This window comes from Artemia franciscana, chromosome 17 (genome assembly GCF_032884065.1).
Source record: "Artemia franciscana chromosome 17, ASM3288406v1, whole genome shotgun sequence".
Lineage (NCBI taxonomy): Eukaryota > Metazoa > Arthropoda > Branchiopoda > Anostraca > Artemiidae > Artemia > Artemia franciscana.
The window spans coordinates 37,293,555-37,303,988 of record NC_088879.1 but is presented as its reverse complement, the minus strand read 5'-3'; the positions used below and the strand labels follow the sequence as shown (position 1 = coordinate 37,303,988).

General features: G+C 36.4%; 1 pseudogene; it reads left to right on the top strand.

Moving 5' to 3' along the window:
- The first annotated feature begins 678 nt into the window (after window positions 1-678).
- On the top strand, window positions 679-4,622 carry LOC136037568 (triosephosphate isomerase-like; annotated as a pseudogene).
- The last annotated feature ends 5,812 nt before the right edge of the window (window positions 4,623-10,434 follow it).

The following is a 10,434-nucleotide window of genomic DNA, read 5'->3' as shown; positions in this document are numbered from 1 at the left end:
CGCTCCCTACTTTCAGTTAAAAAAACTTATTTTTTTATTTAATTTTGACACCAAGAAGCTTAACATGTTTCACTAGCATTTCGCGTGGGATCGGGTCTCAAAAAACAGTAGTAGATTTCAAGAAGTTGATCGTCATTATCTGTGATTTAGTGGGATTTACTGTCATGTTTAAATTATTAGATTCATCTGAACATTGGGTTAGGATTTCAATGGGGTCACTGTTAATATTCCTATGATATACTTCAAGGATCGACAGGTCATCCACATATTTCCTTATTTGGGGGAATTCCTTGCCAATATCGTTAATGATGACAAGGAATAAGAGTGGTCCCAATAAGGTTCCTTGAGGTATTCCACAGTACCTAGGGAGGGGGTTAGAGTAAGTATTTTTGTATTTTACAACTTAGGATCTGTTTGAAAGGAACGATATAACCATATTTCTAAAAGTGGGTCAATTTCAAAGTTATCATGTAGTAAGAGAATTAGGATATTTTGGTCAACTAAGTCAAATGCTTTTTCGAAATCGACTAAAACCAGGTTTAGTATTAAATTGTTTAAAGAATAAAATCTGGTTATTGCAAAAATATTTGAATATATTTTGACAATGGGTTAAAGCAATTCAAAAACTTTAAAAAAGAAAACCAAAAGTTTGAAGCTTAGTAGAAATTCTTGTTAGAAATGTTGTCTGCACCAAGGAATTTCTTTGTCGGTGGAAACTGGAAGTTAAATGGAAAGAAGCAGGAAATTGGAAACATAATAAATTTCCTAACTGCTGGAAATCTTGACCCAAGCACAGAGGTTGTATGTGCTCCTCCTACTATTTATTTGGAACATGTTAGAAAAAATTTACCCTTATCAGTTGGTGTGGCAGCACAAAATTGCTACAAGGTTCCTAAAGGAGCATTTACTGGAGAGACTAGTCCTGCAATGATCAAAGATGTTGGAGTTGAGTGGGCCATCATAGGTCATTCTGAGGGAAGAAATGTGTTTGGGGAATCTGATGAGCTAATTGGGGCCAAGGTTGGCCATGCCCTTGAAGCTGGGTTGAAGGTGATCCCATGCATTGGTGAAAACTCGAAGAGAAGGAAAGTGGAAAGACAGAGGAGGTTGTTTTCTGTCAGCTGAAAGCAATTGCTGATAATATCAAGCCTGATGAATGGTAAAATGTGGTCATTGCCTATGAGCCGGTTTGGGCAATCGGTACTGGTAAAACAGCGTCTCCAGCTCAGGCTCAAGAGATCCACGTCAAGCTTTGCGAATGGCTAAACGATAACGTCTCTGCAGATGTGGCTCGGAAAACACGAATTATTTATGGTGGCTCCGTAACTGCTGATAACCGTCGTGAACTTGCCAGAGAGAGAGATATTGACGGTTTTCTCGTCGGTGGCGCGTCTCCCATGCCAGATTTTGTTCAAATTGTCAATGCCCGTCAGTAAATTGTAGAGGATTTTGTTTAGTTTTTTTTAATCTGATTGTTTGAGATATTTTTCTTTTATTATGACATATTGGCTGTGCTGGCTAAATGAAAGGCGGAACTGCATTGTAAATACAACCAGCAAATTTCAGTGTAAAAGATTGGTTGAAATAAAGTAAATTGTGCATCTAAAAAAAAAAAAAAAAAAAAAAAAAAAAAAAAAAAAAAAAGTTTACAGTGGGATGTCGCAACAGTAATTTTTTAATATACTACCTAATTTCCATAAAAAAAAAATCTTTTAAAATTCATCCAACTCTTGTTAAACACTCAATGGCTTCTAATTGTTGTTCAGCTTATGAAGATTGATGCCGACCATCCTGTTCCTCTGCTCTTAAAACATCGTGACTCTTCTTAGCATTTGCCACTGAAAATTTCCCCTTCTCATGCCTGTACGGATGAAGCTGCTTGGGAGGTTTGGGATGACTTAGTAATCCATCTCCTCCGAGGGAAGTAAGGACCATAGTAGATGAAAGAACAATTGGGGAAGTAAAATTTTTGATTTTTGTGGTGAAAAATTTTTTGTTATTTGAATGGAAGAGTTGGAAAAGATGGAGGTGTGGGAAACCTCACTTTGGGCTTCTCTAAGCGTTATTGACTATATTTTGGGTGGATGTTCCTCTTTAGCGTCTTTGTGCAGATTTAGAGGTGATGGCAGTGGTAAGTTCAGATGACTCGCCTATTAGGGCTACTTTTGAGTGGGTTACTTCGAAAGAAACTTGCAGCTAATAGTGATAGGATGAAAAAACGGAGGGAAATTGAGGATTTAGGGATTAGAAAGGCCTTTAAAGTAACAGGAGAGAAAGAGAAACTTTTTCAGAGTATAATGACGAGTGAAGAATATTTTACTAGGTGATGGAAAAATAGAGGAGTCGTTAGCATTAGTTCATGATGTTGTATACGAGGTAGGCTCAAATTTAAATTGCATAGTTAAGAATGATATTAAGACTGGATATTTCGATGATGATTCTGAAAGAAAACGCCTGGGAGTTTTAAAGGCACTGTGGAAAGCGAGTGATATTATAGCTAGTAGGGAAAATACTAGATTTAATTTGATTATAAGCTGAGTCGGAATAAGTATAAGAACTTGTTAAAGATTACGAAAAAAAAGCATGAAATTAAGACAGGAGAGCAACTGAAAAAAGGTGATAGAGAAGGAGATATTAGGACCTTTTGGCGTAAAGTTAAAAATTCTACAGGAGGAGCAGAGGTTTATGATGGTATTTCAGCAGTAGATTCTTGGCCTGCATATTTAGAGGAAAGAGAAAATGAAGTGATTAGGGACCAAGGAGGAACTAGTTTGAGTGTAGATCTGGTATCTGCAGTACGTGATGTAGTTGATAGGCCAATGAAAGAATATGATTACGTTTGGTTGCTCCGGTAAGTAAAGTTTTGGAGACAATGAAAGGAATGAGAGTTGGGTCTGCTCCAGGTATAGATGGAATACCTACCGCGCTTTTGAAGTGGGGATGGGTATGGCTGCTGCCTGTATAGTAGGGATGTTTTCCGGTATATTGAACAGTTCAGAACGGTCCTTGTCTTGGGCTATGTCTATTCTAGTGCCATTATTTAACAAGGAGGATAGATTAGACCATGGGAATCATAGACGTATAGGCTTAATTCATGTGCATAGTTAGGTTTTTGCTAAGATATTATGTCTTAGGATAGATAATTAGATGACAAATATAGAAATTTATCAGATTCACAGGCAGGGTTCAGAAAAGGCTATAGTCCTCTAGATCAGATTTTTTTTTGCATTAGGGATGATTTGGAAACAAGTTAGGAGAGACGAAGGCAGGCTATTGATTATACTTTTAGATTTCAAAGGGCGTTTAACGGAGTAGTTAGAAGTTTATGATAAAGTCGTTGTTATCCCTATGGCTACCAAGTGTATTTGTTAATATTATGGAATCTATGTATAATATAGTTAAGATTGTAGTACGGGTAGGCTATTTCTCTAGGGTTATTAGGAGCAGACTTGGTGTTAAGCAGGGATGTACAATTTCCCTAAGGCTGTTTTCATTGTATATTAATAATTTTCAAAATTATTTGATAGGCAGAGGTGCCCCAATAATTAAGCCAAGTGCTATTGTTATGGCATTACTTTTTGCGGATGACATAGTATTAGCAGTGAAAAGTAAAGAACATTTGCAACAACTGCTAGATCTAGCATATTCGTATTTTAGGAATAAGACACTAGTACTAAACGTAAAGAAGTCGGTGGTAATTGTTTTTTAGGAGAAGTGGAGAATAGATTGATTCGAAGCGCCAGTTTACATATGAAGCGTCAGTTTACAATAGAGCATGTAAATGAGTTTCAGTACTTAGGTTGTAGGGTTTCGTCAGGTGGGAATTGGAAGAAACATCTCAAGATAGTAGAATGTAGGGGAAATAGACTTCTGGCAATGTTAAGTAAAAGCAGAATTAAGGAAATTTTGGATTTTGGACTACTGAAGTATATTTTTAATGCTAGGGTTAGGTCGGCTTTGCATTATGGGGCGGAGTTTTGGGGATTTAATAATTGGTTAAATTTAGGAAAAATGCAGTTGAGGCTTTTTAAGTATATAATAGGCGTTGATAATACGTTTAAATTGGTTAGTGCTGACAGGGGATATAGGAATAAATTATATGAGACAGAGTAGGTTCATTACTATGGTTAAATATTGGGAAAGGGTGTCATCGATAGAAGATAATAGGCTATTAAAACAATCATTTTTAATGATGCTTCAAGTTAGGAGGAAGGATTCGTGGCCAAATGAGGTGAAGAATATATTAGACCTAGCAATGCTAGGTAATTTCTGGAATAAAGGAAAGGGGATAGGAGAGATCAGCCGTTTATAAAGAAAGAGACGTATATCCAAAAACCCAGTTTCGGAAAACTGGGTTCAGAAAGTCCAGAAATTTCACTTTACTGGAGAGCAAATAAGCCTGTAGTAAAGGCTTTTAAACTTAATTTGAGGTTTTTGATACTGCAGAAGTCGATAGGCGGCTTTTCATGTCTATCCGAAATTGCTGCGCCACCCCAACAGCTAGTTATATATATAAAAATAAGTTGTCTGTCTGTCTGTCTGTCGAGTGACGTCATTATATGACGTCTGAATTATTTCATCACTAGCTGTTGGTGTAGCTAGTTGGTACCTAGTTGGTGGGGCGCTTCGCGCAACCCCCCCAAGCCCCCCCCGCGCGCGTAAGTCGTCACACACCATATTAGTTACGCGCCATTATAGTTGTGTCCCTGTGTCCCACCTGTGAATAGAGAAAGATATATATATATATATATATATATATATATATATATATATATATATATATATATATATATATATATATATATATATATATATGTGTGTGTGTGTGTGTGTGTGTGTTTTTAACTACGTAAAACATGCGAATATACCACATTCTTCGCTGTCCCATTGTCTGTGCATATAAATAGATTGTCAGGTTTACTAACTCTTGAACATGCAACATATAATTGTCCATGGGAAAAACAATCCGTATTCAGATCTATACCTCATTATTTTAATGATGTGTCCCTGTGTCGAGGTCGTCATTTATATTCCCTGTGTCCCGGTCGTCATTTATGTCCCGGTATCCCAGTTTGTAATTTCTCTTTGAGTGTTCCGGTCGTCATTTATATTCCCTGTGTCCCGGTGTCCCGGTCGTCATTTGTGTCCCGGTCTGTAATTTCTATTCGAACAATCCCTGTGGCCCGGTCGTCATTTATATATCCCGCATGTACCCCCGGAGTCCCCGTTGTAGTTGTGTCCCTATGTCCCGGTCGTCATTTATATTCCCTGTGTCCCGGTCGTAATTTGTGTCCGGGTGTCCCAGTCTGTAATTTCTCTTTGAGGTTCCCGGTCGTCATTTATATTCCCTGTGTCCCGGTCATCATTTGTGTCCCGGTGTCCCGGTATGTAATTTCATCAGTTGACAAACATGACGTCAGTCGACAAACAACTTCATGACGCATACAGCTCAATCCTTCTAATGACGTCAGTCGACAAACATGACGTCAGTCGACACAGAAACATGACGTCACCTGATCCACAGACAGACAACTTATTTTTATATATATACTAGCTGTTGGGGTGGCGCTTCGCGCCACCCCAACGCCTAGTTGGTGGGGCGCTTCGCGCCCCCCCCCAAGCCCCCCCCGCGCACGTAAGTCGTTACGCGCCATATTAGTTATGCGCCATTGTAGTTGTGTCCCTGTGTCCCACCTGTGAATATAGATAGATTTATATATGTGTTTCAAACTACGTAAAAATTGCGAATAAACAACATTCTTGGCTTTCCCATTGTCTGTGCATATACAAAGCCGTATGTACTAATAATGACGTCATATGCAAACGCTCTCTTTACAAACAAACAAACATGCATCCACACAACTCGTTTTTATATAGATAGATAGATAGATAGATACAATACAAATTAACTGCGTAAAACTTGCGAATATACAACATTCTTCGCTGTCCAATTGTCGCTGCATATAAATACATTGTCAGGTTTACTGACCCTCGAACATGCAACGTACAATTGTCCATGGGAAAAACAATCAGTATTAAGATCTATACCACATTTTTCTAATGATTGACCTTGAGCTTTGTTAATGGTGATTGCAAATACTAATCGAATTGGGAATTGCAATCTTTTAAATTGAAAAAGCAGATCCGTTGGAATCATGGGAATGAGAGGAATAAGAACAGCCTCACCCTCATAAGGACCTGTCAAGATTGTGGCCTCTATTAGGTTTTCCATTGTTTTTTTTACGGCAAGTCGCGTGCCATTGCAAAGCTTTGGTGGGTTGATATTTCTTAAAAGTATTATTGGTACGCCTATTTTTAGTTGTAGCACGTGTGGTGGAAACCCTGAAGGATCTATGGAATTTAAAAATTCAGATGGATAATTAACCGCTTCATTTGGTTCCAAAACTGTGTCGACTGACTTGTAAAGGACTGCCTGGTCTCGAATCTTGGTCAAAACAATATTGTTGATTTCGTGGACGTCTTTATTTTTGGGTGTGAGAATCGCTCTTTTACTTAGCCATTTATTATTTTTATAATTTTTTAGAATATTCGGAAATACTTTTTCAATCAATTCATTTTTGGACGTCACTAAATTACAGAAATCAGCAGGTAGTTGTATATGTCCTGAAATTGAGTCTACTGTTTGACCAGAGTCATCGTTTTGCAATTGGACACGCATATTTGTAGTTAATTTTAATATTTTTACGTCTGCCCATAAATTAGAATTTTTTAGGCAAGCATTCATTTCGTCTGCAGGAGTTAAGCTACGTAAAAATTGCGAATATACAACATTCTTGGCTTTCCCATTGTCTCTGCATATACAAAGCCGTATGTACTAATAATGACATCATATGCAAACGCTCTTTTTACAAACAAACAAACATGCATACACACAACTCGTTTTTATATAGATAGATAGATAGATAGATACAATACAAATTAACTGCGTAGAACTTGCGAATATACAACATTCTTTGCTGTCCAATTGTCGCTGCATATAAATAGATTGTCAGGTTTACCGACCCTCGAACATGCAACGTACAATTGTCCATGGGAAAAACAATCAGTACTAAGATCTATACCACATTTTTCTAATGATTGACCTTGAGCTTTGTTAATGGTGATTGCAAATGCTAATCGAATTGGGAATTGTAATCTTTTAAATTGAAAAGGCAGATCCGTTGGAATCATGGGAATGCCAGGAATAAGAACAGCCTCACCCTCAAAAGGCCCTGTCAAGATTGTGGCCTCTATTAGGTTTTCCATTGTTTTTTTTTTACGGCAAGTCGAGTGCCATTGCAAAGCTTTGGTGGGTTTATATTTCTTAAAAGTATTATTGGTACGCCTATTTTTAGTTGTAGCACGTGTGGTGGAAACCCTGAAAGATCTATGGAATTTAAAAATTCAGACGGATAATTAACCGCTTCATTTGGTTCCAAAACTGTGTCGACTGACTTGTAAAGGACTGCCTGGTCTCGAATCTTGGTAAAAACAATATTGTTGATTTCGTGGACGTCTATAGTTTTGGGTGCGAGAATCGCTCTTTCACTTAGCCATTTATTATTTTTATAATTTTTTAGAATATTCGGAAATACTTTTTCAATCAATTCATTTTTGGACGTCACTAAATTACAGAAATCAGCAGGTAGTTGTATACGTCCCGAAATTGAGTCTACTGGGAGCTTTCCGTTTCCAATTGTCACCAATTGATCTGAAAATGTTTGACCAGAGTCTTCGTTTTGCAATCGGACACGCATATTTGTAGTTAATTTTAATATTTTTACGTGTGCCCATAAATTAGAATTTTTCAGGCAAGCATTCATTTCGTCTGCAGGAGTTGATCTAGGTATTATAGGTAATGTTTGCCTGAAATCTCCCACAAGCAATATTAATGTGCTGCCAAAGGGTTTCGACTTCCCTCTCAAATCTTTCAAGCATTGATCCAGAGCCTCGAGCGATTTTTTGTGTGCCATTGTGCACTCATCCCAAATAATAAGTTTGCATTGCTGCAATACTTTACCCATCCCAGATGATTTGGAAATATTGCACGTGGGAGTTTCTGGAGAATGCAAATTCAGCGGCAATTTCAAAGCGGAATGAGCAGTTCTTCCACCAGGCAGCAATGTTGCGGCTATTCCGGACGACGCAATTGCCAACGCTATATCATTTTTTGATCGAATTGATGCCAGAATCAGTTTTATCACAAATGTTTTACCAGTACCTCCTGGCGCATCCAAAAAGAAAATTTCTCCAACGTTGTTATCGACACAATGCATTATCTTATCATAAATGTCTTTTCGTTCCGACGTTAACTTGGAAATGTTATTTTGTACATACGACAATAGATCACTCGTACTGTAACTTTGTTCACGATCCAATTCTACACATGTCAAAACAGCAGCGATACGGTTAGGTGAAGGCATTCCCAAATCCTGAAGAGGTTTGTTTGCCATACGTACGCACAAATCTTCTATAATAACTAAAGTGTAGTAATAAATTTCTGATGTAAAATCAAAAGTCATATCTGACGTCTTCGATGGAGTATATCTTCGGACATTTTTGACTTATATTTTCCCCATAACTCTGTAGGAGCTGATGGAGAGCAAGTTGTTAAAATGATGCCAAACAATGCACGAATTTGACTTGGGGTTGACGTTTCGCACGCGTCATTGATGCAGTTATCCCAGTGTTGGTCCTTCTCCAATAAATTCAGAGCTTGGCATGCACTACGGTAAGTGTCATGTATAGTACCGTTTACAGTTCTCAAATACTCAAAGGATGTCGGACCGGGTACATTCACCAAAAGCAGGCGTAGAAAGAAGCATTCATGTTGATTGGGGTGAACGGTGTAGAGTCTTCCTATCGTGGTATCTTTGAAGATGGTAGGTTGGCCGTCGACTGACTTACCCTGTTTTCGATGTTCAAGTACTTTATTTTTAGTATTCCACGTGTAATACGAAGGCACTTCAGTATACAGCAGTTTTTTTGCAAAAGAATCATTTTTGCAAAGCGAAAAAAAAAGCTGTTAATGTTGTATCACCGTCAAAGCAAAAATGACGACAACTAACTTCATGACGTCAGTCAACACAGAAACATGACGTCACCTGACAGACAGACAGACACACAGACAGACAACTTATTTTTATATATAAGATAGAAGATAGATATACCAATTCAAAAACGAATGTATTCAAGCCGAAGTAGCTGAGTTGGTAAAGCGTTATGTTCCAGGTTCCAGGTCCGAGAGGTTCCAGGCTCGAACCTTGGCTTTAGCATAAATACAAAAGAAGAAAAAAAAATAAAAAAGGTAAAAACTACAAAAAAACTAAAGATAATTCTAAAAAAACTAAAAAAGCTAAAAAACTAAAAAGAACTAAAAAAAGGTAAAAAGACTAAAAACTAAAAAAGAAAAAACTAAAAAAAAACTAAAAAAGATAAAAACTACAAAAAAGAAAAAAAAAACAAACACTAATAAAAAAACTAAAAAAAAACTAAAAACTGAAAAAGAAAAAAAAAACTAAAAGAAGAAAAAAACTGAAAAATAAAGGCGAAAAACAAACTAAAAACCGGGACCACAGGGAATATAAATGACAACCGGACACTCAAAGAGAAATTGCAGACTGGGACACTGGGACACAAATAACGACGGGAGATATAAATGACGACCGGGACACTCAAAGATAAATTACAGGCTGGGACACAAATGACGACCGGGACACCGAACACAGGGAATATAAATGACGACTGGGACGCTCAAAGAGAAATTACAGACAGGGACACTGGGACACAAATGACGACCGGGATACTGGGAATATAAATGACGACCGGGACACAGGGACACAACTACAAGGGATGCCGGGGGCACAGGCGGATATATAAATGACGACGGGGACACAAGGAATGTTCGATTAGCAATCACATCAACAAAGCTCAAGTGCAATCATTAGAACAATCAGTTATAGATCTGAATACGGATTTATTTTTCCCATGGACAATTTTATGTTGCTTGTTCAAAAGTCGGTAAACCTGACAATCGATTTATATCACAGACAATGGGACATCAAAGAATGTTGTATATTCGCAAGTTTTAAGTAGTTAAAAAAATTATATATATATATATATATATATATATATATATATATATATATATATATATATATATAAATATATATATTATATATATATATATATATATATATATATATATATATATATATATATATATATATATATATATATATATATATATATATATATATATATATATATATATATACTATATATATATATATATATATATATATATATATATATATATATAATATATATATATATATATATATATTATATAAATATATATATATAATATTATATATATATTTATATATATAATATTATATATTTTATATATAATATTATATATATTATATATAA